Source organism: Humulus lupulus, chromosome X, assembly GCF_963169125.1.
Source record: "Humulus lupulus chromosome X, drHumLupu1.1, whole genome shotgun sequence".
NCBI lineage: Eukaryota > Viridiplantae > Streptophyta > Magnoliopsida > Rosales > Cannabaceae > Humulus > Humulus lupulus.
In genome coordinates this window covers 111,806,821-111,813,599 of record NC_084802.1, presented here as the reverse complement: position 1 = coordinate 111,813,599, position 6,779 = coordinate 111,806,821, and positions in this window count along the sequence as shown.

Sequence of the window (6,779 nt, the reverse complement as noted above, 5' to 3'; positions counted from 1 at the left end):
TGTACTCTTGCAATTATAGACATTTATTTACATAATACTTTTTAAAGATAAAAAAGTGTTCATCGATTTAATCATTACATAGCATTCAATCCTCTATTAATGGCTCATAATTAAAATAAGGATAAGATCATTGTTTTACCTTTTTAATTATTTATTGTTTCCTTAAGTACCATTAACATAATAGTGGAGGTTAATTCATAAACTAATTTAATCTTTCAAATCCAAACTTTTTAACCCATAAGGGAACCATTATTCAATTTATCTCAGAAATGTATAGATTTCATATATGTATACTATGTCCTTAGCCACTTACATCAATGAGTCCCCAAATCAAAAGTTTTCAACCTGATCATTGTGACAAACCATAACGAGTGAATCAAAGGACTCAAATAGCATAAACAAAAGTTCATAGTAACTTCAGGATTGAAATCAATTGGTATAAGATTATCGTATTGATATGTTTAATTAATACTTATAAAACAAAACGATATTTAACTTAGTATTGACATGCTTCATAGGTGGGTGACTGAAGGCATATTTGTACACTGAGGGGCAACTAGAGGCACTTTTGTACATAGTTGGGCGACCAGAGGTACTCTTGTACACAATGGGCGACCAAAGGCATGCTTGTACACTGATGGGCGACTAGAGGCATGTTCGTATGTAGGAGAACATGCAAGCCTTTTTACATGAAGTTGGCAAACTGGAAAGGCTTCTCTTCATGTGATAGGTGAGCAAGACTAATCTTATAGACATGAGAAAAAAAGTCCCCATCTGAGCATTGATTGGCTCTCCTTCCACGTCATTGTTTTTTCTTTCCAAAAATAGGGATATGTAAAACACCATATCTCAACTATCTTTGCACAAATTTCATTTTTATGCTTATTTAGAAAAATGCTAACAATTATCCAAAAGATTCAGTGGGTCCTTATTAAAATCATGCAATATGGGTCCATTTGTTCAAAATAAAATAAAATTTCTTTCATGCAGTTCATAAGAGAAACTAACAAAAGTCCCACTCAAATTTAAATAAAACATGATAAAATTTAACATAAGTCTATTGGCGTTACTAAATCTTTTTCATTCATAGCTCCCCACGACATACACATTTAACTTTGGAACTCTCTAGAACAGCATGCGTGCCAAACAGAAATCCTATCGTCTACCTGAAAGGGGGAAAGTAAGGAGGCGAGCTAAAAGCCCAGTAAGGAAGTATAAACAGATAACACAACAAATCATCACAATACAAACTAGTCTTAGCATCATAACTTTAAACTCAAATAACATAGAAATTCCCATAATAAGCATAATCTTCCTATGACAAACAACATAAACATATAAGCTATGTCTCTGTGAGGTAACTAGGAACTCAAGTCCTAGAATAACCTCCTCTTGCCCTTGGGCCTCTTGGTGCGTCCGCCCTCTGAGTTACGTCATACCTTAGTAACTCCTATTGTTGTGTCGTGTTCAACACACTAACAACACTCTGCTCTTTGAATGCCATCATACAACATATCAATAACATACAGTTCATCTCATGATAATAGATCAATTCTCAAACATCACAATAAATTGCATAAGAATATATCTAACTTCCTCATTTCAAGTCCAAGCTATTAAAATGGTGAGATAACTTCACAGTGAACCTAGAATAATCAATCAAACATTCATCTCAATATTATATAAAACCATACATAAACATACAAGCATAACCCACATGTGCATGGGTCATGCACACGTGACACCTAACAAACACAAGTTGCACTACCACTTATCTCTAATAGAAATCATACACCAAGCCACACATAAAATCAAGAAAAAAATAATGTTGTTTCTACTAATTAACCCTTAATGATTTTTAAACAAGAATCATGGAATCAATCAAATAACATGTAATTGCGCATAAAAGTACTCTTGCATGTAACATGCATATGTGAGACCATTCTCAAAAACTAATTTAAAGTTCCAAATATTAATTTCTTTATTTTCTTGTTAATTTTACAAAAATTCAGCAAATGTTATAAATCTCAAAATAATTACCAACTTTAGTTTTCTATTAATTGTTCTCTTAAAGCATACCAATATCATGCATAAATTTTATTTCAAAAATTTATATCACTCATACTAATCATGGCATAAGTTGTACAAAACATAAACTTGTTTATTATTTAGTAATTTATTTTGGAAATCCATTTTTCAAAATAAATATTTAACTTTAATTTAAGCTCCTTTTTTAATTTGGAAAACTAAGAAAATTACATTTTCTTTAGACTAATAAAATGTGACATATTTATATTCTTTTTCTAGAAATCGTTAGGCCATGAAATCATATTATTCAAACTTGGCAAAATAACTCACAACTTGTACATTTTTAAGAAAATAAATCTTAAGCATTGTTTAGCTCCAAATTTTATAACTTTTAAGAATAAAATTTCAGCACATATCATTAAAAGAATGCAAGAATACATGTACAAAATTTATACATTTTCATTTTAAAATTTAGCATGAACTCATGGCATAATTTTTTTCTTTAAACCATTTTTTCCAATTAACATTTTAATAAAAAAAGCATAAAAAGAAATCAGAAGGCATATAAAATCATAAAAGATTCTCACACAATGCTTATAATTCTTTTAACAATTGTAACAATTTATCCTAACATGTTTCTACCCTTTGAACACCTCAACATCACATTTAAACATGCAAAACAAACAATAGCAATATCAAACAACCCTAAACATATATGCATGGCTTTCTCTTATCAATACAATAACCCAAATTAAAATTTTGAAAACTGTCAAGCTTCCTAGAACCTTACAGTTTTCAATTCTCATGTTTCATGTCATAAAAAAAAAATAACTTTCCTTTTACAAGGGTGGCCGAAATCACAATCTTGAGAGACAATCAAATACAATTTGAAATAACCTTAATCATGTATCTACCCACACTCATTTAGATATCATAAATTACACAAAGTGGTCAAATATGAAATTAGCTCCCAAGTCGAACCCTACACCACTAACGCATTAAACCTTCAATTGAATTTAACACAGCATGCTTTTCCTATGTTTGATTCAAAACAACTTACAATAGAGTAAATAAAAAAAAGAAAATAACAAGAACATAAACCAAATTCCTTTCCCTTGGCTGAAACCTCATGACCATATAACACAAATATACTCTTCAACATATATCCCATTAAAATTATGGATTCATTTACCAAGACAAGAGTGTCAAATACATATATCCATAATACGAAAAAATCTATTACAAATCCACATATTTTTTCCTTGAAAACAACTCCAATCAACAGACCACAACAACAACATCAAGCAAAATATTAAGGTACTGGAATCTCCATTACCTCATTGGTAGTATTCAAAAATACACTAACAATGGTTAAACCCTTGATACCTAGGTTCAACCAATACCAAACACAAAAGAAAAACACTTAGATTTAAGAAAAGAAGAATATAAACTTAGGGGATTCAAGAACACCAAAGCTAGAACAATTACGGTAGAATTCAAGAACACCAAAGCTAGAAAAGAAGAATATAAACTTAGGGGAATCTCCTTCATCTTCTTCTTTCTCTTTTTTTCTAACTCACTCTCTCTCTTTATCCCTAGGTGGGTGGCTGTGGCATAGAGAAAAGATGAGCAAAATGCTCTACAGGGTTCTAAGGTTCTATTTATAGTGTACTAGGTTTTCAAATATTAAGAAAAAGGTAACCTATATTCTATTAATTCTTTGTTTCCTACAAACAATAAATCAAAATCAAAATCAAATAATGATTGTATTCAGCCAATCAAATCTCATTGGCAATTGACAGCACCTAACTTCTCTCTTTCCTTCCTTGGCACACCACTCTAATAAGGAAATATCTAATTTTCGTAGCTCTAAGATCATTTCACATTGAGACTCTATTTACCGTGATAACTTTTGAACTAGGGTCCAATTACTTCTAAAAAAATTTAGCTTATCAAATTATCTTTCCAACAGTATCAAGTTTGTCTAATTCGGATACATACAACTCAAGTTATAACTATTTTACTAATGATGGGTCAAAAGTTACGGGAACTCCAAAAATGGCAACTCTCTTCCTTGCTCACCACTTCTCTCTTTGTTTCCTTTTCACAATATGAACACAAGAATTTCTAGAAGATTCTCCATTTAATTCTCAATTCTACTTACTCAAATATAACCAACGACAACTAATAAAATAACTCACAAAATTTACTTACCAATATTTTATTTTCTCTAATTTCAAATCAAAAAAAGATGAAGATTAAATAAGGAAATATCTCATTTCCTTCCTCTTCAACTCATGCCACCCTCTCTCTCTCTCTCTCTCTCGCTATCTCACAATTGTTTCCATTTCCCACTTGTGTGAAAACAAGCCTTCTAGAACATCTCCAATTTATAGTCATTCTAAATATAGGGAAATCACTAACATTCTCATTATTTAGTCTAGATTCATGACATTCTCTTGCATGCTCATGGTGCATGTCGTGCAATTTCTGTTAGGAAAACTTATACATGATCTTTATTTATTTTCATGTAGATCTAATATTAAATAAGTTAATATTAGACAACCTAGAACTTATTTCTAAAATTGAATTCAAAGAGAAATAATGGTAAGAATACTTACATTATACGCAGCGAAATAATAAAGTCATTCCTTCAGTTTCTCTAACCCTTGTATTCTTTCTGTCGCAGAGTATTACCAAGAAACAGAACCGGTCTTCAATTTTCTTCACAACCTTCCAAAATATACTTAGAATCACCTAGACTAGAGTTGACAATTATCAACACATGAGATAGATACAGAGATAAGAATAGAAAAGAACAACAAGGCTTAGAAATATGTGTTTCAAGTTATGTTTTCAACTCTCTCTTAACATTCCTCAATTAGGTCATTTAATTTAATTAAAAAATCAATAAATAATAGATAATATCAGCCCTAGGTCGAAATTATCATAGACTTTAGGCTCGTGAAATTTCTCATTTAATTATAAACCCATTGGACTTAAAATCAAGGTCGTTATTATTTTCTATTGATTTAATTGATTAAATCATTATTTAAATCATTTATCAAATCAATTATTTATAATTTGAACCTTGATTGAAAATTATTTATTAATTTAGATACAAATTTAACTTAATTAATAAATCTGCCATAATTTCTCTTTTCTTCTCTAAATTACATAACTATGTGAAACTATCCAAAATTAACCTGGTCAACTTTGATCATTCTAATTGATAATTAAATCAATTAATTGAGACTATCTAGATGATTTTATCCAAGGTACAGTGGGGACCATGGGCCTATGAAATCATGCTCCAAAAAGTTATCATGAATCTAATAAATAAATTTACTAACATATTAATTCCTCGTGACTCCACTAAAGACTCGAAACTGCACTTTTGAATTCATAGAACGCTCTATGAGCAATATAGAAACGTTATTAATTATCCATTGTTACAACCATAGTTGTCACTCAATCCTCCATAAATGGTCTACAATGAGTTAGGACTAAAATACCGTTTTACCCCTCATTTTATTTTATCCTTAAAACACTTAGTTCTTTTTAAATGATATGTCAGTAAACTAATATTAATTACTGAAATGAGATCTCTATCATTTAGCACCTTGAACCGAACTAAAAGGGAACCATCATTTCACTTCTTAATCAAAAGTTATAGATGTTAATATCTATAATTAACACTTCCACTCAATTATACTACCAAGTTCGCAAGATGTAAGTATGGGCTACTCCGTAGGGTAAGCTCGTAACGAACAAGTCAAAGAACTCAAATAATACAATCAGTTAGAATACTAACCACTCAGAATTGAGATTGAATTGACATAAGGTCAACTATATGATATGACTAGAATAGATAATAACGGTATGTTTACTTATCCTATCTACTATCAATATCGGTCTAGTTTGATGTAATAAATACAACCGATCTTATCTACTTTGCTAATGTTCTGGAAAGAACATAACACTGTAATGTGTAAGTAGATCATATCGTAGATTGGCAAGTCTGTGTAGATCATGTGCACTGACTATTCTTAGGACTAACTTATTTTGAACATATAATCATATTTATATTCCACTGTGATTACGTCACTAAAAATACAATTAGCTCTATGCTCAGGATTTAATAGAAGTTTATATTAAACAAATAATCATGTAAATAAAACATGTGAGCAAGGTGATTGACCAAGTCAAAAAATGATTTCTATTCTTTTATTGATAATAAATAAGATTACTAAGAAATTGGGTTTTAATTAGGGCATAAAACCCCAACAAACTCCCACTTGCACAAATTGAAACTAATGCATTAATTCTACTAATCACATTTCCTTGATATGCTTATCAAATGTAGCTTCTGGTCGTGTTTTTGTAAATGGATCTGCATGATTGTCTTCAGATGCAATCTTCATAACCTTCACATCTCCCCTAGCCACATATTCTCAAATAATGTGATACTTCCTTGTGAGGTTCTTTCGAGTTCGCTATCGCTCATTTATTGTCACAAAACAACACAAGCGATTTATCCATTTCTGGAATAACACCAAGTTCCGAATAGAACTTCTTTAGCCAGACTATTTCCTTAGCTGCTTCTGACGCAGCTATGTACTCAGCCTCCATGGTGGAATATGAGATTGCAGACTGCTTTACGCTTCTCCATATTACAGCTCCACCCCCAAGAGTAAACACCATTCCAGAAGTATACTTCCTGTCATCGACATCAGTCTAAAAATCTGAAT